Source organism: Oryx dammah, unplaced genomic scaffold, assembly GCF_014754425.2.
Source record: "Oryx dammah isolate SB20612 unplaced genomic scaffold, SCBI_Odam_1.1 HiC_scaffold_18, whole genome shotgun sequence".
Classification (NCBI taxonomy): Eukaryota; Metazoa; Chordata; class Mammalia; order Artiodactyla; family Bovidae; genus Oryx; species Oryx dammah.
Genome location: NW_024070202.1, coordinates 99875833 through 99901539, shown reverse-complemented (window position 1 = coordinate 99901539; position 25707 = coordinate 99875833).

The following is a 25707-nucleotide window of genomic DNA, read 5'->3' as shown; positions in this document are numbered from 1 at the left end:
ATTAGATATTCAAAAGAATCAAGGTTTCATGATAGAGTTAAGAACTCCTGCCATTGAATAACCTTAGGGTGAAGTGAAGTCGCTCAGTTGTGTCTGACTCTTTGCGACCCCATGGACTGTAGCCTCCGTCCATGGGATTTTCCAGGCAAGAGTGCTGGAGTGGTTTGCCATTTCCATCTCCAGGGGATCTTCCTGACCTAGGAATCGAACCCAGGTCTCCCACATTGCAGGCAGACACTTTACCATCTGAGCCACAAGGGAAGCCTGCTATACCTTAGGGTAAGTTCTGCTATTCCCTAAAAATCATTGAAGAGAATTTTCTTCATGAGTTGAAGTGTCCAGGAAGATCCTTGCACCTAGGGCAGATGTCATATTTAATAAAGTCAAAGAATTAGTGATTTTAAAAAACAGAGAACTGAAAAAGAAGGGAAAGATCTGATATCCAGAGGCACAAAATAGCAAGATGCCCTATAAAGAAACAAGTTCCAACAATCAAAACCTGACACATACTCCCTCAACACTTGGGCTTGAAATATATTAGAAAGAAATTTGAGAAGGAAATGGCAACCCACTCCAATGTTCTTGCCTGGAGAATCCCAGCGACGGGAAAGCCTGGTGGGCTGCTGTCTATGGGGTCACACAGAGTCGGACACTACGGAAGCAACTTAGCAGCAGGAATAATTTCTTTAAAAAGTCTTTTGAAAAATGCACAAAGATTTCCTACAATTTGATAATTAAAAAACTAAAAAAAAAAGAAAGAAAGAAATATATTAGAAAGGAATGTCATAGCAATTAATAAGCTTCCATTACGGACACAACTGAAGCGACTTAGCAGCAGCAGCAGCATACCTCCTCTCCATATTCATTGGGGGAAAAAATAAACAGAAGATGAACAATTGCAAAAATCAAACAGCTGAGTTTCGTTAGTTCCACAGGAAATTCCAAAGAGAACATATTTCTTTTTTAATGGAGTATGCCACCAGCAGCCATGAGATGACATAAAGGAAGTTTTGTGGCAATATAAGAATATTGTTTCATGGGGCCAGCTCTGTAAGTCTGATTTCAATCATCTCAGATTTCAGAGGCCCATAAAATGCAGTGGTTCCAGATATTCTTCTCTTAGTATTACTATTTAAAACTACACAATTATTTCCTTAACTAAAATTTTACCACTGCTTTCTTTCAGTGCTTTTATCCTGGTTTGTTGTTTGTTATCATTAATGAGTGCTATTTTACTGAATGCTTTTTTTCTGTATCTGTTGAATTATTTATATTTTTATTAAATTATATTAATTTACAGTGTTTCAGGTATATAGCAAGTGGCTCATGTGTTATATATATATATATATATATATACATACAAATATATGTGAATATATATACTTTTTCAGGTTCTTTTCCATTATAGGCTATAGGTTATTATAAGATATTGAATATAGTTCTCTGTGCTATACAGTAGGTCCTTATTGTTTATCTATTTTATATATAGTAGTCAGTTCAGTCACTCAGTCATGTTCAATTCTTTGCTACCCCATGAACTGCAGCACGCCAGGCCTCCCTGTCCATCACCAACTCCTGAAGTTTACTCAAACTCATGTCCATTGAGTCGGTTAATCCCAAACTCCTAATTTAGCCCCTCCTTCTCCACCTTTTTCCTCTTGGTAACCATAAGTTTTTTCCTATGTCTGTGGGTCTATTTCTGTTTTGTAAATTAGCCCATTTGTATCATTTTTTTAGACTCTACATATAATGAATATCTTATGATATTTGCCTTTTTCTGTCTGGCTTACTTCACTTAGTATGATACTCTCTAGGTCCAGCCATGTTGCTGCAAATGGGATTGTTTCTTTTATGGCTGAGTAGCCTGCTGTTGTGTATATGTACCACATCTTCTTTACCCACGCATTTGTTGATGAACATTTAGGTTGCTTCCATGTCTTGGCTATTGTAAATAGTGCTGCTATTAACATTGGGGTGCATGTATCTTTTCAAACTAGAGTTTTTTCTATATATATGCCTGGGAGTGGGATTGCTGGATCATATAATAACTCTCTTTTTAGTTTTTTCAGGAAAGTTCATACTGTTTTCCATAGTGGCTGCACCAATTTACATTCCCACCAACAGTACAGCCCATGTTATCATCCCTCCCAAGTTCAGAGACTCCTGTGCTAAGCCCTAATTCCAAATTCCTGAGGAAAGATTTCTGGCTCCACTTGAACCAGGGGTTCATAACTGAGGCAAAGAGAATGACATTCCCTAGTGTAAAACAGCTACCAGGGAGGCATTCTGAGCTGGGACACACTCCAAAATGTATTGCCATATCCAACGTGAAGCTTTTAGTCATCTTTATTATATTATATGCCCTAGATTCTAAGACATCAGCCATTGTAAAAAAACATCAGTTACGGAAAACTCTTCCAGGAAAAGCAAATAGCATATTAAATATATATATATATATATATATATATAGAGAGAGAGAGAGAGAGAGAGAGAGAGAGAGAAGAAAGACTACAAAAGTCTGTATCTATTCATATACTACTTTCTTCTCCAGAATCAGTATGACCATCAAAATTTGTCTCTAAGCTTCATTTGCAAAGTATAAAAATAATTCTGAGTCACTTTGGGGTCATAAAGATGTTCTAATTTTCATCACTCAACTCCATTGTCTTGACAATTGTAACATTTTTGGATTGCTCATATAATTTAAAAGCACATCGAAGAATCTGGAATTTTGCCTACATTTCTGCTTTGATTATGCTTATAAGATTTTTTAATGGACTTACATATTACTGGAATTTAAACTGCTTTTCTTGAAAGTCAGCTAAAACTTTTATCTGATGTTCCAAGCTTGAGTGATAGACCTTCACAAAACAGAAAGGTTGTATACACCTTTCTCCTAGCTTTGAAGATTCCATGATGTATTCTGAAAAACCTGGCCTTCTCTGATGTCTTTAATTGTATTGCCTGATGAGTAAAAGGTTGTCTTCTATTGAAAAAAAAAAAAAACTTTTAGTTTCTATGTGGCTCTATGGTGCAGGCTTGTTTAAAAATATTTTTGTTGATTCTTAGAATTACACTTCTAAATTTGATTTCAGTGATATAGCACCTGTGGGACTACCAACGGTTCTAACAAAACCAAGGTCAATATCTACCCTCCCCATCTAGTAAAGCTGGTACATGAACACAGCCAAGTGATGGCAACTTGTCAGGTTCTCTCACAAGCACCTGGAAAGTCTCTTTGGAAAGGTTTTCAGACACATCCTGATTTCAGAAATGTCACAATGTGGGAAATGTTCATCTTGATATCAAGCTAATAGCTGATATTCTTTTATTGAGATAATATACCATAGACTTTTTCATGTAAGTAAATCACATGGTTTAATTCATTTAATCTAGGAAGCTATAGCTCCTATGCCCATTTTACAAATGAGGAAACTGAGGTCATAAGGTTAATTAATTTCCTGAAGACCACCAAGTTAGATAATAATCAAGTGAGATTTGAGGCCAGCCCATCTGATTCCATATCCCATGTGTTTAATCAGTGTATCAAAATGCTTCCTAATTAATTACATCATAGCCAATAAAAGTCATTAAGAGAAAATTAACCATCAGAATCAATCTATCTTGATATTATTCAATAACTGAGTTCAGTTCGGTTCAGTTGCTCAGTCGTGTCCGACTCTTTGCGACCCCATGAATCACAGCACACCAGGCCTCCCTGTCCATCACCAACTCCCGGAGTTCACTCAGACTCACGTCCATCGAGTCCGTGATGCCATCCAGCCATCTCATTCTCGGTCGTCCCCTTCTCCTCCTGCCCCCAATCCCTCCCAGCAGAATCCAAGAAATGCAGACAGCACTACTAAGCAGTTAATGTATACATCAACATCATTTCTGGTACTAAGTTGGATAAATCACAAGTCACATGTACTTAGTTCTCTCATCTTAAAATTCAAGGAATGATTTCAAATGACAATAATAATAAGTGGGAAGAAACTTGCAGTTAAGGGGTTTTGAGGCGCTGAGCTCTTGTTTCACCTCTTCTGGTCCAGGCGGCTGGAGCAGGACAGTGCCATCCTAACCATCACTTTCACAGGATGAGGGACGGAGCAGATGAACATGAAAGACCCCTGCCCCTTTCTTTTTTATTTATGTATTTGCTTTTATTGACATATAGTTGATTTATAACATGTTAGTTTCTACTGTATAACAAAGTGAATCAGCTAAGCATATACATATATACCCTCTTTTTTAAAATTTCCTTCCTGTTTAAGTCACCACAGAGCGCTGAGTAGAGTCCCCAGTGCTATAAATAGGTTCTCATTAGTTATCTATTTTATACATAGTATCAATAGCCTATTTTATACATAGTATCAATAGTGCATATTGATACTATATATATAGTCTCAATTTTCCAATTCATCCTATGCCCCTATTTCCCACCTTGGTATCCATGTTTGTTCTCTACTTCTGTGTCTCTATTTCTGCCTTGTAAATAAGATTGTTGATGCCAATTTTTTCAAATTCCACAAGGATGTGTTAATATATATGCATTGTTTTTCTTTGTCTGACTTTTTCACTCTGTATCACAGTTTCTAGGTCCACCCAGGTCTCTACGAAAGACCCACTTTTGTTTCTGTCTGTGGCTGAGTGATATTCCATTGTCTATATGTACCGCATTTGCTTTATCCATTCCTCTGTAAGTGGACACTTAGGTTGTCCCCATGCCCTGGCTATTGTAAACAATGCTGCAGTGAACACTGGGATGCATGTGTCTTTTTGAATTACGGTTTTCTCTGGGTATATGCCCAGCAATGGGATTGATGGATCATATTATAGTTCTATTTTTAGCTTTTTAAGGAACTTCCATGCTGTTCTCTACAGTGGCTATATCAATTTACATTCCCAGCAATAGTGCAAGCTGCTACTGCTGCTGCTGCTAAGTCGCGTCAGTCGTGTCCAACTCTGTGCGACCCCATAGATGGTAGCCCACCAGGCTCCCCTGTCCCTGGGATTCTCCAGGCAAGAACACTGGAGTGGGCTGCCATTTCCTTCTCCAATGCATGACAGTGAAAAGTGAAAGTGAATAGTGCAAGAGGGTTCCCTTTTCTCCACACCTTCTCCAGCATTCATTGGTTATAGATTTTGTGATGTTGGCCATTCTGGCTGGTATGAGGTGATATCTCATTGTAGCTTTGATTTGCATTTCTTAATAATTAGTGATGTTGAGCATCTTCTTGTGTGTTTATCAGGGCTCCTGCCCCTTTCACGTCAGGACTGGTACCAAAGGAATGGGAACGGCACCAAGGGGTGGAGTGTGGCCCAGCAGGATGTCACTCGCCTCAAAGTGTCAAAGGACAACTCAAGCACAGTAGCTGTTGTGGAACATTAATGCCATCTAAGGGCCTATATTCTTTATCAGGAAACTCTGATGCTTCCTCGTCCAGACCTGCCAGGACGAGTGAGGAAGGCCTTACTCTGTGCTGTGCTTAATCACTCAGTCATGTCTGACTCTTTGAGACCCCATGGACTGTAGCCCGCCAGGCTCCTCTGTCCCCAGGCTCCTCTGGGGATAATCCAGGCAAGAATACTGGTGTGGGTTACCATGCCCTCCTTCAGGGGATCTTCCCAACCCAGGGATTGAACCCAGGTCTCCCACGCTGCAGGCAGATTCTTTACCATCTGAGCCACGGGAAGCCCAGACCTTACTCTAGCCACAGCCAATAGCAAACATCTTGCCTACTCAGTTAAAGTGCATCAATAAAGTTTGCAATATTATGCTTCAAGCACAAGGAACGTTTGCAGTCCAAGCATAGTAACTCAATCAGGGCACCAGCAGGTTCTTAAGATTTCCTTCTCTGATTCTGGAAACCCATCGTGGAAAGCTTTATTGACTTTCCAAAGTGGTCAATATGGTTATTTGTTTTTCTTGAATAGTTTATCTAATGAACTGAAGAAATGCATGATTATTGTTTAGAGAACTAAATAGAAGGCACAGCAACTTTCTGTGTGGGCTTATTTCTCATGTGTTTGCCTTATTTCTCATTTCCTATTACTTTCAGGCTCTGGGCTTGCTCTGTTGCCTATTTTTATGGCTTCCTTCCTTTGACGTTTCATCTCCCTGCAGCTCATCATGCTCATCCTTGTGACTTTTAGGTTAAAACTGGTTACCTTCTGGTTGATGTATCCTTTTCTTTCTTTCATTTATATTTTTCATTCATCTGTGCTACAAACACTGACTGAGTTCCTACCACATCTCAGGTGCTGCTAAGTATGTTTGTCTGTGGTCCTCATTCACTGGGAACATTGCAGTCAGTTCAAGCAAACACCAGCTTCATTCAATAACAAACAGAAAATTCAGTTCTGTTCTTCCTTGGAATTGCAACTGGCTTCTGAGTTGCCTTGGGACACCCTTAGAACAGAACCTAAATCTGCCTGTCTTTAAGTATCATCCCTGCTGTGCAGGGGGAACCTCGGCCTTTGGAGGATTATGGATTTTGGCCTTGTTCACTTCCCATCCAAATTCTATATCAACTACTAGGTGTGAAACCAGAAATAAGTTTCATAAATTCTCCAAGTCTCTGTTTTCTGCATTTAGTAAACGTCATTTTACCTTTACCTCAGAGTAGTTCAGACGACCAAACGTTACTGTAAGTAATGACGAACCAGGCAGTCAGTAAATGTTACTTCTCCAAGGACTTACCTCATTCTTATTTATATATTCCTCCTATTTACATTGTGTTACATATTCATCCTTCATCTGTTTACTGAGCCCCTATTATGTGCCAGGCCCTGGGCCAGGCTTTGAAGACCCAATGGAAAACAAAATGACTCTATGGCACATCCCATAGAGTTTACTGCCTGGCGAAGGGAAACTCTTAACTGAATACAAAGAGAGCTAGACATTTTTCCTCTCAAATGGGGCAGAAAAGAATGACAGTTCCGGAAGTTCTAAATAGAAAGGTCTTACAGGCACTCTGATGGAATGGAGATTTATCTCAAGGCTTTATTTCCAAAGCAAGCTAGCTTTCTACTAAAATCTCTGTCCGTGGGGTTGGGACTGGGAATGCTGATGGGCAGTACAGCCCTACCCACACTGCACCAGCCAACCTCCCCGCAGAGAATGCCTCCTTCTGCTTACACCTGAATTGCTTCAGCTATTGATACTGCAGGCCTGACCTGTGCATGGAGGTGTTTCAGGCTGCCCTCACTCATGAACCAGATGAAAAGAAGGTTCCACGGCTTCCCACATCCTTGTCCAGAGTCCCCAGCTCTCCTTCCAAACTGGCTTCCAGGAAGGCAACCAACTTCTCTGCTGGTTCATCTTTTCTGCCCTGGCTGTGGATGAGGAGACCTCTTAAGCCAGCTTCCTTAGTCACTGGATTCTTTTTCTTCTACTCACATGTCCATTGCTTGTAAGGCAGCCGTAGTTCATTTAATTACTAGTGACAAAACCCATTTTTTATTTCCTTTGTTCTTGGGTTTGGAAGTCAAATGCTTTTGTGCATATATATTAAGAATACCTCTTTAGTGTTTTTTTAGGCCACATTTCACATACCTTATCTCATTTAACTCTTAGGACAACCCTGAGATATAGCTGTTATTACTCCTCCTATTTTGAAAATTTAAAAAAATCAAAGCATAGATTGACATATAGGAGTCTTCAGTTCCATAGGCTGTTTCCATTACCCCAATACTGAAGAATTACTACAAATATTCTGCAGACAAATTCATAAGTAGAATAGGATACAAAATCTGCATGTGCAATGGCCAGCTGATGCATGCACTGAACTTGCCTTTATTTTTCACTTGTTAAATATTCAATCCTAAGCACTCAGGCATCTTCTACTCTATAGAGAGCAATTGAGTCTAAATTTTGAGAAGCAATATCTCAACTTATTCATCCCTATCAAGGTAGTATTTGGTAGTATATTTTCTTAAGCATCAGTAGACCAGAGGACTTTATAAAAGTAATGGAGTAAAATTATTACCATGCACACCAATTCTTTGTGTCTGTATTACATTTATTTACTGACAATGTCCCCCGTGTCAGCACTGTATCTTTAATACAGATTTAGAAGAGAATTGTGTTCTCCTCTGACTCATACGTCTCTAACAAAATTACTAGCAAATATCCAGTTCTCAATTACAGGCACAAAATAGCCTACATTTTAGCATATATCAAACCCATCTAGTTCAACAAGTGTTCTCTGACACTGATTAGGGCGAACAGAGAACACTGATTAGTATTCTTTGACACTGATGTATTTCCTCAGGATGGGACAAGTCTGTAAGCCTTACAAGTTCCCCTAATATCATATTATTAGATTGTATTTTTCTTTTAGATCTTCAGTTTTTTCCTTCACAGCCTAAAATCAATAGTGATCAGTCTTAAAGTAGATTTTTTAAGGTATATGTAACTTTGAAATGGACACCTCACCATCAAGATGGGAAAACTAGCAAATTTGCCCAAGAAAACTCCTCTAATTTTATGTGAACTTTTGGGGGGCAACCAACTTACTGCTTTATTCTTACTCACCCTAGTAAATGTTCAACAGTATAATATATCCTAAATGTTACAATATGAAGGCCTGCCTTAGTCTTCTCGAGCTGCTGTAACAAAATACTATAGACTAAGGGGGCTGAAACAACAAACTTTGGGAAGTCCAAGATAAGGTGCGGTTATGATCACATCCTGGTGAGAGGTCTCTTCTTGGCTTACCAACGGCTACCTTCTTGCTGTGTCTTTACACAGCAGAAAAAGAGTATGCAAACTCTTTAGTCTCTTCTTACAGGGCATTAATTCCATAATGAAGAATTTACCCTTATGACCTCCTCTAGACCCAATCACTTCCCAAAGTCTCTACCTCCAAATGCCATCACAGTTGTGTTGGGGCTTTAATATATGAATTTTCAGAGGACATAAACATTTAGTCCACAACAATGCCCTAACCATCTACGATGATTCATAGATTCATTCTGTGATGATCTGTCTAAAAGGCTTTAGATTGCTGGTCCTATCACTGGCTTGTGCTCACTCCAAACTATGCCTAAAGTATCATTTGCTAATCATAACAAAGCAACAAAAAACCAGGGTCTGACCAGGAAGGAAGAGTAAGAGGCAATAAGTTAAGATAATAAAAAGAAGAGACAGTTCGGAGTTCAGGGACCTGGACCCTGTATAGCTCTGTCACTATTTCTGTCTCCTTAAATTGCATCATTTGCTTGGGCTGCACCTTACTTACCAGAAAAATGAGTGAGGCAGAATGATCTCTAAGGTATCACCAGCTTCAATAAATAAAGATTCTATGATTATATGAATAATGTATATCCTGAGATTGTTGAGAAAACATACCACAGACTGCACTGAGGACAACTTTACAAAGAATTAAGTGTGAACAAAGCCGTAGTGAATAAAGAGTGACTACTGACTGAAATAGTTATCTTGCCAGCTTCTCTGTTTCTAAGGGGAACGAACTTAAGTGAGATCAACAAAATTTTCCTGCTTGGAACAGACTAAGTAATAAAATGTGAATTTATAATCTATAATACAAGTAATGCTTGCCATCTGTTGGGTTGATATTCTGTGCTGGGCACTTTATGTCTTTAGCTCCTGTGATCCTTAAACAACCTTACAAAGTAGACTCCATCACTGCCTTCTTCTCTCTGCTCCAATCACATTAGTTTTCTGGATCCTTCAGATACAACAAGCTCACTCACACATCTCCTGGCTCATCTTGCTTCTAGTTTTATCTCATCATTTGGGTGTCTACTCAAATGGCACATATCAGCTGAGAGTTTTTCCCTGACTAAGTACCTACTCTGCCTTTACTCACAGTCACTTTCTATCCCATTGCCCTGTATTCTTCATACCACTTATCACTATGTGAAATTATTTTAAGTGTGTTTTTTCTCCCTCCACTCTCCACCCTGGCTGCACTGTGAGCTCCATGAAGTCAGGTACTTAGCTTGCTCACAGCTAGATCCCCAGCACTTAGGACAGAGTTAGCTTAGTTTCTACACATTGAATAAGTGAAGTTCATCCTCACTTTACAAATACATAACTTCCAGCCCAGAGAGGTTCAATGACTTCCCCAAGGCTACATACCAAAGTACAAGTGCCAAGGTTTCAAGTCCAAGGTTACTGAGCCCTAATATCCATGATCTTCCCAGTGTTTCCCAAATTCATAGATGTCGGAATCCTCTCTACAATAGTTTGTTTTTTTGTTTGGTGGTTTTGTTTTTCTGGTAATCTAAAAGTAAGCATGTTCAGAATGATATATCATGTCAGCTTATTACTTTAAAAATGAATACATCTCCCAAATTTTGGGGCTTGGCTTGCTCTTGGATTTGCCATGACGTTAACACCATCTAAGCAAACATACAAAGGAGGCTTTTTTCCAAGAGAAGACTAAGTGATGTAATGACATACAATAGGAAATAAAAGTTTACAATAGTTCAAATGGGAAAAAAAATGGTAGAAGAATGGAATCATCACTTGACTTATGATGATTTAAACATGCCAAATTCAAATGAACCTGTGTCCTAGCATCTAGCACCAAGACACAATGAGCAGAATTGTCTGAAAATGGTCCTAAGAACTCACTCTGAGTCACCTGAATTACAAGCCCAATGGCCACCTTCCCCCAGAAGGACAGTCTGGCCAAAACCCAACTCTACACGGATTCCTTAATGTTTCCAGTAGCTGGTTTTCTCAGACAACTTTTTTAACACTGAAATCAAAAATTCAGATATCCCAAGGAGTTAAGTAGTCCGTCTCACTGCTAACATGACTACTTTGCTGCATTTATACTATAAAAAAGGTACAGCAGTAGAGGGCAAAGAACCTTCCCGAAATCACACATCCACAGCATGTCCAGTTAAGCTTGCTAACTCCAACCACCTCCCTCCACAGACAACCGTATGTCTTTCTTCTCACAGATTCTTGCCTTGTAAGTTTCCCCTAGTGAGACCTGTTCCCTATTCATTCTGGCTGGCATTGTGAAATTATTTCTGAACCCTCTTCCAAGATGGATAGTAATCATAAAAGGACCTATCTTCAATGAAAGGTGGTAGCTACAAAGTATCCACTCACATAATGAAAGGTAATTTAGTTTTTAACCAACCAGCATTAAATAAGTGTCCCAGATTTGGATTCTGTTGATCTTATAGGTTGTATCTAATTAGTTTGTAAATTTATAAAAGCTATAAGCATAAACTGTTGGTATCTGGTACTGGATTTATTCATATGGTCATACCTCATTTTATTGGGCTTCACAGTTACTACAGTCTGGGATGGGGGGAGCTTTTATTTTTTTAACAGATTAAAGGTTTGTGGCAACCTGTGTCAAGCAAGTCTATCAGCATCATTTTCCAACAGCATCTGCTCACTTCATGTCTCTGTGACATATTTTGGTAATTCTCAAAATATTTTCATTATTATTATATTTCTTATAGTGATCTGTGATCAGTGATCTTTGATGTCACTATTGTAATTGATTAGGGGCATTGTAAACTGTGCCCAAATAAGTAGTTTGGTGGGACATATATATACCACATCTTTGTTCATTCATCTGTCAATGGACATTTAGGTTCCTTCCAAGTCTTGGCTATTGTGAATAGTGCTGCTATGAACATAGGGGTGCATGTATTTTTTGAATTACAGTTTTGTCTGAATATAAGCCCAAGAATGGGATTGCTGGATCATATGGCAATTCTATATTATTTTCTTGGTAAATCTCCACACTGTTTTCCACAGTGGCTGTACCAATCGACATTGCTATTGACAGCGTAAAAGTATTCCCTTTTCTCCACACCCTCTCCAGCATTTGTTATTTGCAGACTTTTTAATGATGGCCATTCTTTCCTGATTGAAGTGGTACCTCATTGCAGTTTTGATTAGAATTTCTCAAATAGTTAGAATTTGTTGAGCACCTTTTCATGTGCCTGTTGGCCATCTCTATGTTCTCTTAGGAGAATGTCTATTTGGGTCTTCTGCCCATTTTTAAATTGTGTTGTTTTGTTGCTGTCGCTACTGACTTGTATGACCTCTGACTAACACATTTCTGTTTTCCTATGGAAAGAACTCCCTAAGAGGGTGCATCTTGGTAACAATGAGTTTCTGTAGTCCTTCAGTGACACTACCTAAGCAGCATCCCAAACATGTGGGTATGAGTAAGCCTGAATGAGGAGGATGCTATTCACCCCTCAATATTAGAAAACATACTTTGGGCTGAGTTTCCCCTTGCAGTCATGAGTTGTACTGAGTCACACATGGTTCTCCCAGAGGTTGATGGGAGGACCCCTTGATATAGAATATTTTAGCCTTAAACTACTTCAGCAAAACCTGACCTTATCAAAATTTAAGATTTGACTGGAGTACAGGAAGGGAACATTCTATAATACTCCATCCCTACTGGAGGACTGAAAATATTCCCTTGAGTTTCCCTATGGAATCAAGCAGTCCCAGGCCCCCTTTCTGATACCAACACTGAATTTGCCTAAGAAACTTAGAACAGAAAGAGTTTTATCAGACCCAGGAACCCAACCAAATAGCAGAAAGGTGAAGGATAAATCACTGGACACATTCATTTTTCTCTCCCTCATTGTACTTTTTCAAATCTACAACCCCTAGTTCCATTTCTGCTTCTCCCTCTGCCTTTAGGGAAATCTTGCCAAGCATGTGATCCCTTGGAAATTAAGCCCTCATGACTACATCTCTAGTCAAGTTAAGTTGGGTTCTTCTCTCGTTTGTTTTTCCATAAATCATTTGAGCTTTTGAGTTTGCCAACAAGCATGATTCATAAATTCATTTGCTGTTGAGTTTCTCAATATAATTTTAATTCTGTAGTTTAATGAACTGGCTTATAACAATATTCTAAAGACATCAAATCTCACTGCTGATCCTGTTTTGGCATACTGTGTTCACCCTGCCTCCTACCTACATGTTTATTCTTTCAGAGAATTAACTTATTAAGTCAAATTTCCAGAAGAAGACAATATTTAATCCCGCTGCTGTTTCTAACTCAAAGCAAGTGCAGTAATTGGTTTTGTATACAGAAGAAGCAGCCAACTACATTATTAATATATAACACTATCAAAACATATATGTCAAATGCTATTTTAATGTGCTGACTATTGTTTAATAAATTATCCAAATATTATCAAAATGTAATGTTTCCATGTGCTTTAAACCATGCATCTGTTTAACACTTCTTTAGGAAAGGGTTTGTATAACTGTTTTCTTGTTTTGTATTGAATTAGACTAAACAGACCAGTAGAAAGCTCCTAGGAAATGTTCAGAAACCAGAGATAAAAGCTTAAAAATAGAACAATACTTTTTTAGTGTTTATTAAAAACATTCCCCATAAGGCTTTTGAAAGGAATCATTTGAAGAGCTATAGCAGTTTAGTTGTTCTGGAAATGAGGTTTTATTAAAGAGAGAGGAAAAAAGCAAGATGTTACCAAAGAGATGGAATTTAAAAGAAACTGTGAGTTAAAATTAAAAAGCAATTTAATATCTCAGTTCATAGGACTCTTAAGACTTCAGCTCAAATTTTAGACATGACTAAAAATATGATAGGAGTATTCTGATGACCACACTCTTCTCCCCTCAGTGACCCTCACTGACCCTCCTTCTCAGGCCCTTCATTTGGAGAGACTCACAAAAGAAGACTGTCTTCACACTTTCTTTATTGGGCATCTCAAGAAACGCCCAAGAAATTAAGATGTAACCTGTCACAATTAGGAAAGGGAAATAAAGACTCTAGCATTAGAGGAAAAAAAAAGACTCACCCAGAGATAAATTTAAGTATTGCTCAAAGAGGCTGTGTGTGTGTGTGTGTGTCTGTGTGTGTGTATGCGTGCACGTGTGCTAAGTCGATTCAGTCATGTCCGACTCTTTGCGGTCCATGAACTGTAGCTCGCCAGGTTCCTTTGTCCATGAGATTCTCCAGGCAAGAATACTGGAGTGGGTAGCCATGCCCTTCTCCAGGGGATCATCCCACCCAGGGACTGGGTCTCCTACATTGGCAGGCAGCTTCTTTTCCACTAGTGCCACCTGGGAAGCTATATTTATATATACACATATATATACACCCACAAACACACATATGTATATAAATGTATATGTATGTATATACCACAATCCATATATCTATATACATATATATGGGTGAATATACCATATGTCTATGTATATATATATGGGAAGAGAGAGCATGTGTTTTCTTTAGGAAGATTCTGTTCATTTCTGGTTTAGTCTTTCTGTGCATAATCCTTTAAACTTATATATTTCAAAGAGCATCTGTATGTCAATATCAGTATAGATATATATTGATAAATATACAGATACAGATATTTTAACAGTAGCAACATAAAGAGTTTTTACAATACTTTAGGATTGAAATGTACACACTGCTATATTTAAAATAGATACCCAACAAGGACCTACTGTACAGCACAGGGAACTCTGCTCAATACTCTGTAATAACCTAAATAGGAAAAGAATTTGAAAAAGAATAAATACATATATTTATGTATTTATCATTTTGCTGTACATGTGAAACTAACACAAGATTGCTGCTAAGTCACTTCAGTTGTGTCTGACTCTGTGTGACCCCATAGATGGCAGCCCACCAGGCTCCCCCATCCCTGGGATTCTCCAGGCAAGAACACTGGAGTGGGTTGCCATTTCCTTCTCCAATGCATGAAAGTGAAAAGTGAAAGTGAAGTCGCTCAGTTGTGTCGACTTTTAGTGACCCCATGGACTGCAGCCTACCAGGCTCCTCCATCCATGGGATTTTCCAGGCAAGAGTACTGGAGTGGGGTGCCATTGCCTTCTCTGTGATCAACTCTACTCCAATACAAAATAAAACTTTTAAAAAATACCTAAGAATAAATTTAACTAGAAAGAAGCAGAACCTTCTTGAAGCAAATGTTTTATCTATATTGAGGTTCCATAAAAGAAGACTTAAATACATCACATACCCTGTTCTTGGGCTAAAAATCTTAAGCTTGTAAAAATATCAATTCCATTTAGATTAACGTATAAATTTAGTGAGATCCAAGTAAAAATAGTGGAAAGTCTTTTAACCTTGCATAACTGCAATTTTTTCCTTTTGTATACTTTTATTGGCTAATTCTTTCAGAAAAAATTAAATAATGACAGTAATAATTATCACCTTTTTTTTTATTTTTACTATACTTTCCATCATTAGGAGTTAGGCCAGCATTGGTTGATACAACATACACATACTGTAATTTTTTAGTTACATGAAATAAACTTAACACTGAACTTCTTAAATTCAATCAACGCTGCTTATCTGCCTTTCTGCTTTCTTCTTGTGGCTTTGTATGCCACCATACACTCCTACCTCTTCTTCACTATGGTCCTTTGCTGTCTATACCTCTTTATTCCTCGAGTTTCTCTTTTTCTAAACTCTTGTTCATGTAATCTCATCTGATCCATCAATAAAATCCTAAATTAAAAGAGCCAACCTGGGCCTCTTTCCCAAGTTCCTTCCTCATATCCAACTCCCTTAATGACATCTCCACTTGCGTGTCAAATAGGCATCTCAAGATTATCATGCCCAAAATAGGACTCTCTGTTCTCTCTGCCCCCAAACCTATTAGTCACCTCACACATTCTTTGTCTCAGTAAATACCACCAACAACCCACTCAGTTGCTTAAGTCAAAAGCTGAATTCTTCTTGATTCTTCCTTTTCCCTCATACAGTCCTTTTGGCTGTACCCCCAAAATATCTTTCACATTTCTTCCTTTCGATTTCTATTCCTCCATCCCAGTGCAAGCCACCATCATTTCTAACATAGACCCCTACAGCAGCCTCCTGGCCAGTCTCTCTGCTTCCACTCTACTTGTGCCCCCAACCCCACAGCCCATTCTCCGTGCAGCAGCCAGAAGGATTGTTTTAAGCATTAACCATATCTTGTCACGCCTCTGCTTAAAGTCCTCCAATGACTTCCCCTTGAAAGTACCATAAAGCCCAAGCCTTTCTCTGCACCCCAGCCAACAAATCCCTTGCTGGTAGGATTCCCACTCACTCCTCCAACCTCAACTCACACCACACTCTTCACCACAAGTTTCCAGCTTTCTGACCATAAAGAGAGAGGGATCTGATTAACTTTTGATTTCCAAATCAATAATTTTCTCTTGATTCTGGTGTTTATATGTACAATTTTTTCAATGTAAAGTTATGATATTTTAAAGAAATCCTCTATTTTACCCAGCCTGTTGTCACTTATTGATGTATAGCTAGTGTTGTATTTAAACAATTCTTGTCCTTTGCACCAAATCTAAACTCCCTTCTACTACATACAGTCAATGCTTTCCCATTCCATCAGGTGCACAAAATATCTTTACTGAGATGAGCTTATATTCAGTGAAACAGGCAAACTAAAAAAAAAAAAAAAAGGTTGGCTAGAAGGATAATTATGCTGTACAAATCCCTCCAGGGGATCTTCCCAACCCAGGAATCCAACCCCAGTCTGGTAGGTCTCTCACTCGAGTGGGTTCCTTACCACCATCGCCACCTGGGAAGCCCCATGTGGAAACTGACACTCCTGTGAAATTTTGTGCATGTGCAACTGAGCTCAGAGAAAGACTTTCACACATGGCTTCTGATTATGGGCATCCAACTGAAGCAGAGCAAGTTTGGGGGTTCCTGTTCCCCCCTTATCTTATCCTTTTTCTTACTCCCTACCTCACAGTACTTCATGCTTCCTCCATCCCACTTCCTCCACCCCGAACCAGAAGTCATTCAGCATCTTCACTGGCACTTGTCTGGTGTGCATTAGTGAAAATGATCCAAGGCTCATTGTAAGCATTTGTCATTTAAACTTTTATAAAAATAAAGAAGAGAAGGGCTTTGTTTCCTATTAAAGGCTTTGAGAAACTTAGGGAAACCCTCCATAGTCACACTGTGCTGTGCTTAGTAACTCAGTCACCTCCGACTCTTTGCGACCCCATGGACTGTAGCCTGCCAGGCTCCTTGGTCAATGGGATTCTCCATGCAAGAATACTGGAGTGTATTGCCATGCCCTCCTCCAAGGGATCTTCCTAATCCAGGGATTGAATCCAGGTCTCCCACATTGCAGACAGATTCTTTACTGTCTGAGCCATCAGGAAAGTCCCCATTGTCACATTAGGTTGTGTCTTTTGGGTAAAATGTACACATTCTTTAAGGACACTTGTATATCCAAGCATGTTTTGTAAAGTCCTTACATTGATTATTTTAGGTGGTAAAAGAAGTACAGAAAAGTGGAATTAACCATTGTATTCACTTCCTTCTGCTGGGGCAACACCTTTCCAAAAATGTGGTAGTTTGAAACAGCACAAGTTTATTTTCTTCTCATTCTTGAGGTTAGAAGGTCAAAATGAGTCTCACTTGGCTGAAATCCAGGGGTCAGCCAGGTTTCTGTTCTTTCTGGAGGTTCTAGGGAGGAATTGTTCCTTGTTTTTTCTGCCTCTAGAGTCTGTCAATGTTCCTTGGCTCGTGTTCACCCTCCATCTCCAGAGTAAGCATCTCATGGCCACTGACCTCTGCTTCTGTCATCACACCTCCTTCTCAGATTCAGACTCTCCTCCCTCCTCCTTTTGTTTATAAGGACCCTCGAGATTACACTTGGGTGAGCCTGGATAAACCAGGATAAAATCCTCATCTCAAAACCTTTCATCACATCTGCAAAAATTCTTTTGCTGTATAAGGTAACATATTCTCTGGTTCCAAGGATTAGGACATGGACATCTTTGCAGGGAAAGGTGTAACTAGTTTGCCTATCACAGTGATGAGGGGGAAAAGAATAAAATAGAGCAAGAGAAAGGTAAATTAGCAGTAGAAATAATAATGGGTCTGTAAATTCCATGCATCTGAGATTAGAAACTCCTTGTTTCACCAGAGTATTGTACAAACCAGTGATTCTCAGCCTTAGCTACACGTTGCAATCACCTAAGACGTTTTTAAACCTCCTAAAAACTAACCCAGGAGCTTCCCAGGTGGCTCTGTGGTAAAGAATCTTTCTGACAAGTAGGAGATGGGAAGTGGGAAGATTTTCTGGAGAAGGAAATGGCAACCCACTTCAGTATTCTTGCCTGGAAAATCCCATGAGCAGAGGAACCTGGTGGCCTACAGTCCATGGGGTCACAAAAGAGTCAGACACAACTTAGCAACTGAGCATGATCACAAATAACCAACCCACACCCCAGGCAAGTTAAATCAGAATCTCTGAATGTGGGGAACATCAGGAGTCTTTTTTTTTTTTTTACTTTTTTTTTTTTTTTTTTTTTTATTTTTATTTTTTATTTTATTTTACTTTACAATACTGTATTGGTTTTGCCATACATTGACATGAATCTGCCACGGGTGCACATGAGTTCCCAATCCTGAACCCCCCTCCCACCTCCCACCCCATTTCTGGATCATCCCCGTGCACCAGCCCCAAGCATCCTGTATCTTGTATTGAACATAGACTGGCGATTCTTTTCTTACATGATAGTATACATGTTTCAGTGCCATTCTCCCAAATCATCCCACCCTCTCCCTCTCCGTCAGAGTCCAGAAGTCCGTTCTATACATCTGTGTCTCTTTTGCTGTCTCACATACAGGGTTATCATTACCATCTTTCTAAATTCCATATATATGTGTTAGTATACTGTATTGGTGTTTTTCTTTCTGGCTTACTTCACTCTGTATAATCCGCTCCAGTTTCATCCATCTCATTAGAACTGATTCAAATGTATTATTTTTAATGGCTGAGTAATACTCCATTGTGTATATGTACCACAGCTTTCTTATCCATTCATCTGGTGATGGACATCTAGGTTGCTTCCATGTCCTGGCTATTATAAACAGTGCTGCAATGAACATTGGGGTACATGTGTCTCTTTAAATTCTGGTTTCCTCAGTGTGTATGCTCAGTAGTGGGATTGCTGGGTCATATGGCAGTTCTATTTGCAATTTTTTAAGGAATCTCCACACTGTTCTCCATAGTGGTTGTACTAGTTTGCATTCCCACCAACAGTGTAAGAGGGTTCCCTTTTCTCCACACCCTCTCCAGCATTTGTTGCTTGTAGACTTTTGGATCGCAGCCATTCTGACTGGTGTGAAATGGTACCTCATTGTGGTCTTGATTTGCATTTCTCTGATAATGAGTGATGTTGAGCATCTTTTCATGTGTTTGTTAGCCATCCATATGTCTTCTTTGGAGAAATGTCTATTTAGTTCTTTGGCCCATTTTTTGATTGGGTCATTTATTTTTCTGGAATTGAGCTGTAGGAGTTGCTTGTATATTTTTGAGATTAATTGTTTGTCAGTTGCTTCATTTGCTATTATTTTCTCCTATTCAGAAGGCTGTCTTTTCACCTTGCTTATAGTTTCCTTTGTTGTGCAGAAGCTTTTAAGTTTAATTAGGTCCCATTTGTTTATTTTTGCTTTTATTGCCAATATTTGGGAGGTGGGTCATAGAGGATCCTGCTGTGATTTATGTCAGAGAGTGTTTTGCCTATGTTCTCCTCTAGGAGTTTTATAGTTTCTGGTCTTACGTTTAGATCTTTAATCCATTTTGAGTTTATTTTTGTGTGTGGTGTTAGAAAGTGATCTAGTTTTATTCTTTTACAAGTGGTTGACCAGTTTTCCCAGCACCACTTGTTAAAGAGATTGTCTTTAATCCATTGTATATTCTTGCCTCCTTTGTTGAAGATAAGGTGTCCATAGGTGTGTGGATTTATCTTTGGGTTTTCTATTTTGTTCCATTGATTTATAGTCCTGTCTTTGTGCCAGTACCATACTGTCTTGATGACTGTGGCTTTGTAGTAGAGCCTGAAGTCAGGCAAGTTGATTCATCCAGTTCCATTCTTCTTTCTCAAGATTGCTTTGGCTATTCGAGGTTTTTTGTATTTCCATACAAATCTTGAAATTATTTGTTCTAGTTCTGTGAAAAATATCGCTGGTAGCTTGATAGGGATTGCTTTGGGGTAGTATACTCATTTTCACTATATTGATTCTTCCAATCCATGAACATGGTATATTTCTCCATCTATTAGTGTCCTCTTTGATTTCTTTCATCAGTGTTTTATAGTTTTCTATATAGATTCCAACAACACGTTAAAAAGATCATACACCATGACCAAGTGGGCTTTATCCCAGGGATGCAAGGATTCTTCAATATCCACAAATCAATCAATGTAATTCACCACATTAACAAATTGAAAAATAAAAGCCATATGATTATCTCAATAGATGCAGAGAAGGCCTTTGACAAAATTCAACATCCATTTATGATAAAAACTCTCCAGGAAGCAGGAATAGAAGGAACATACCTCAATACAATAAAAGCTATATATGACAAACCCACAGCAAACATTATCCTCAATGGTGAAAAATTGAAAGCATTTCCCCTAAAGTCAGGAATAAGACAAGGGTGCCCACTTTCACTGCTTCTATTCAACATAGTTCTGGAAGTTTTGGCCACAGCAATCAGCAGAAAAAGAAATAAAAGGAATCCAAATTGGAAAAGAAGAAGTAAAACTCTCACTGTTTTCTACATAGAAAACCCTAAAGACTCCACCAGAAAATTACTAGAGCTAATCAATGAATATAGTAAAGTTGCAGGATATAAAATCAACACACAGAAATCCCTTGCATTTCTATACAGTAATAATGAGAAAGTAGAAAAAGAAATTAAGGAAACAATTCCATTCACCATTGCAACGAAAAGAATAAAATACTTAGGAATATATCTACCTAAAGAAACATCAGGAGTCTTAAATGTTCCTCAGGTGATTCCATTTGGCAGACAAGTTAGAAAACCCCTGGTCTAGGTTCTTGATGCTTAGTAAAGACCTCTTCCTGTGGGTTTTTACTAAAGACTTGTTCCTGATTGGTTAAGGGACCTGGAGCTCTCCCAGTTGGCTGCTGCCTACTTCCAGCTACATTCACCCCTGACTGGGTGCTCCATTCTCAGGTGAAAGATGCCCCATTCTAGTTACTGTCCCCAAGGGCTCCTGTCTCCTCCTTCGAATCTGACCCTCCAAGCTGCCAGGGTCCAGTCACCATCTCACTGTGCTATCCACCTACCTCACGATAGAAACTGCTGCCTAAATCTCTTCTACCCCATCCTAACTTCCTCGCAAAGTGTTGGGACAATGCTTTGCTCTCAGGAAAGGTCATTCCCAGTTCCTTGGCCCCGTCTCTCTTTTAGGCCTCCAGGATCCAGCAGAGCAGCCTCTGAAACACCCAGAGCGTGGAAGAGAGGACATGGAAGGAAACACAGGAAAAACACAGCTGCCTAAGAACTTAAAAATTGAGAGGTTAGTTCCAGACAGTGTGTGTGTGTGTGTGTGTGTGTGTGTGTGTGTGTGTGCATGGGTGTTTTAAACTGCATGTGTAAAAAGTACAAGTGATTATCATTTTGAATAACTCATGGGAAGAAAAACTGTAACATCTCATCTTGATTCCATAGAAAGTAATACCAAGTGATTTTCATGAATTGTTTATTACTTGCATAATCGTTGCATAGTGTGAATATTATATATAATTTTATGCTGCATAAATATGTGTATGTATATATCAGATAAACTTCATTTAACAATAACCCTTATAGCTCCTTGTATTACACATGCTACAGGTTTTGGTTTGTAACATCATACAGGAAATTTTGGTATATGAGATTCAGTTTTGAAGTCCATTGTTTGATCAACAACATACCCAATTAATGCCAAATGAGTCCTGTTCTATCCAGTGATTCTTCACGGAGCTTTTTACAACATTCTATCTGATAAGATGCCACCTTTTCCTGTGACCTGGTGTAGAAAGAAGACTGATTAACTGAAATATTTTCAGTACATTGTGAATAGGTACAGATAGTGTATAGAATATTCATTCTTCCAGCAGGGGGCTGTCTCACCATTATAAGTGTAGCTGGGAAAAATTATTTTAAATTATCCACTCCACTGTACATTCACGTACCCATCCACCAAAATATCATTGAGTGCCTACTAACTGCCAAATTCTGTTACTTTCCAGGAATACAGTAGGAAGGCCTTGGTCTCAGGGAAATTAGAATCTGATTTCTAAATTTTAGCTACCTCTAATAAAAGTAATCATTATTTCTTAAGTAAAAGCTGTTATTACTAGGACATTCATTTGGGGATTGGGTGATTCTGGTTGCTGAGAAAGTACTTTGAAAAGATTTGGAGTACGCGTTAAATTTGATTTTGTTCTCCTCTGTGCTCTGAGAGATATACTTCCTGTGGCAACTAGAAAGAGAAACTGCCTCTGTTCCTTTGATATACTCTTCTGAGATCCAGTCAATGTTTGATTCTGAGAGGAAATGACTGAGTTAAAGGTAGAAGCTTCCTATGCCAACAATTTCAAATTACTTGTTTTAGAAATTATCCTAAGAGCTGGTGGTTTCCCTGGAGGTTCAATGGTAAAGAATCTGCCCGCACAGCAAGGGACACAGGTTCAATCCCTGGGTGGGGAGGATCCCCTGGGGAAGGAAATGGCAACCCACTTCAGTATTCTTGCCTGGAAAGTTCCATGGACAGAGGAGCCTGGTGGGTTACAGTCCATGGGGTTTCAAGAGTCGGACATGGCTTAGCAACTAAGCCACCAACCACCGCCATTCTAACAGCAATGAGAGAATGAGAAACAATATTCAAGATGCGGAGACCATTAACATTCTCTAGTACGATGCTTGTCAAGCGGTTTTATATATTGACTAGTCAAGAAAACTCAGATTTTTCAGGTTACATTTCTGTCTTCCTTCCCAATGAAAATGGCATCATTGCTTCTTATGGGAGAAAACCATTCCTACAACTTGGATTTTCCACTTTAATGAGTTTTTTAAATGCAAATGAGAAGATTGGTACCATTTTAACAACCAGTAAAACACTAACATGAGAACATATTTGAGAGGTAAAACATATTGGCGGCTTCTAATCTTCCTTCTTAACATTTCAGGCTGGATGTAACTTCAGGGCCACAGAATGTACCTTGATCCCATATCCAGTCATCTCATCTTGCAGATTAAGACTCTAGAGCCCAGTGACAACTCAGGATTTGTCCACATTGCACAGTGAGTACACAGGACATCATTTTTTTTTTTTTCAGAATTAGTTCTTAAAGATTGTGAAACCAGAGATTCTGTGAGTTAAAAAAGCATCTTAGGAAGTCAACCAATTCAACCAGCCCAAAGTGAAAGACAGTTCAGTAACCCCTCTGAAAAGACATCACTTAAGAAATGACAGATTGCTAACTACCTTCACCCCCTCACAGGAGCCCACTCCACCCTGAGAATTCTCATCTTATAAAATCACACTTTGGGCCCAAAGACAACTTCTCATTGTTTCTAGTTTTGTTCTCTACATCTGTATAAAGGGTTGCACTATAATTATTTAAGAACAACCATCATAACTTCAGTTCTCTTTTCCAAGTTCAGTTCAGTTCAGTTCAGTTCAGTCACTCAGTCGTGTCCGACTCTTTGCGACCCCATGAATGCAGCATGCCAGGCCTTCCTGTCCATCACCATCTCCCGGAGTTCACTCAGACTCACGTCCATCGAGTCAGTGATGCCATCCAGCCATCTCATCCTCTGTCGTCCCCTTCTCCTCCTGCCTCCAATCCCTCCCAGCATCCAAATTAAACATCCTCAATTTTTTCAGGCATTTTGCATTTCCAAAGTTTCTCCTTAAATCCCACCCAGATCCTAACATGTGATGTCTAATGTGAAGTTATTTCAGAAGAATGTGACAAGCGGTGAGTACATGGCAGTGAGTGGGATATTCAGAGAAACAAAATATGTCCATTTCCCAGAAAATGTTTTATCTACAGATGAGAGAAAAAAGAATAATCACTCTGAACAACTAAAGGAAAAACTTCTTGCCTTTCATGCCATTTCAATCAATAGAAGGGCTTTTTCAGTTTAGCCAGTTCTTCAACCTAAAGAATGAGTTTATTTGGGGGGAAAAAAATAAGACATTTCATCCATATGATAGCAATTTACAAATCAACCCAGAAACTCCAGACACCTCTCCTTCCACCCAAAAATCCCAGTGGGGTCCAAATGGATCAATGTGTACCTGGAGGTTCAGTGCTCTTCTGGGGATATTACATTGTCCTGAAACACATACTCTCCACTGTCTGGGATATAAGAGGTCTTTGGATTAAAATAATAAGCATACCAGAAAAACCACCAAGGTGTCATCTTCTATTGGTAAGTAATTCTGGATGTGTTTATGCAAATCAATGAGTAAAAGATGCTCTTTGCAACAATTTCCAAATACAGTTCCTAAAACTAATTTTAGCTGATTAAATATGGTAAAAATGAATCCATTGTTCTCAGGCTCTTTATGATTGAGTGGATCAGTTGTCACTCAGAATAGTCCAGCTTAAGGCCAGGAAATCTGTATTGACAAGTGTGCAAATTTCACACTAGCCCTTTACAACTTACATGATTTGTCCTTTGAATTTTTTTTGTCAGAAACCAGCCATGTGTTCATCTTGTTACCTGTGTGTCAAGGCAGAGTTTCTTTTCAGAGGCTTGGGTGAATTTAAATCAGATGACCATTATATCTGCTACTGTTGGCAGGAATCCCTTAGAAGAAATGGAGTAGCCATCATGGTCAACAAAAGAGTCTGAAATGCAGTACTTGGATGCAATCATAAGGGATTTTATTTAGGTCATACCTGAATGGTCTAGCGGTTTTCCCTGCTTTCTTCAATTCAGGTATGACCTAAATCAAATCCCTTATGATTATACAGTGGAAGTGAGAAATAGATTTAAGGGCCTAGATCTGATATAGAGTGCCTGATGAACTATGGAATGAGGTTCGTGACATTGTACAGGAGACACGGATCAAGACCATCCCCATGGAAAAGAAATGCAAAAAAGCAAAATGGCTGTCTGGGGAAGACTTACAAATAGCTGTGAAAAGAAGAGAAGTGAAAAACCAAGGAGAAAAGGAAAGATATAAGCATCTGAATGCAGAGTTCCAAAGAATAGCAAGGAGAGATAAGAAAGCCTTCTTCAGTGATCAATGCAAAGAAATAGAGGAAAGCAACAGAACGGGAAAGACTAGAGATCTCTTCAAGAAAATTAGAGCTACCAAGGGAACATTTCATGCAAAGATGGGCTCATAAAGGACAGAAATGGTATGGACCTAACAGAAGCAGAAGGTATTAAGGAGAGATGGCAAGAATACACAGAAGAACTGTACAAAAAGGATCTTCATGACATGGATAATCACAATGGTGTGATCATTCATCTAGAGCCAGACATCTTGGAATGTGAAGTCAAGTGGGCCTTAGAAAGCATCACTACAAACAAAGCTAGTGGAAGTGATGGAATTCCAGTGGAGCTCTTTCAAATCCTGAAAGATGATGCTGTGAAGGTGCTGCACTCAATATGCCAGCAAATTTGGAAAACTCAGCAGTGGCCACAGGACTGGACAAGGTCAGTTTTCATTCCAATCCCAAAGAAAGGCAATGCCAAAGAATGCTCAAACTACCACACAATTGCACTCATCTCACATGCTAGTAAAGTAATGCTCAAAATTCTCCAAGCCAGGCTTCAGCAATACGTGAACCGTGAACTTCCTGATGTTCAAGCTGGTTTTAGAAAAGGCAGAGGAACCAGAGATCAAATTGCCAACATCTGCTGGATCATCCAAAAAGCAAGAGAGTTCCAGAA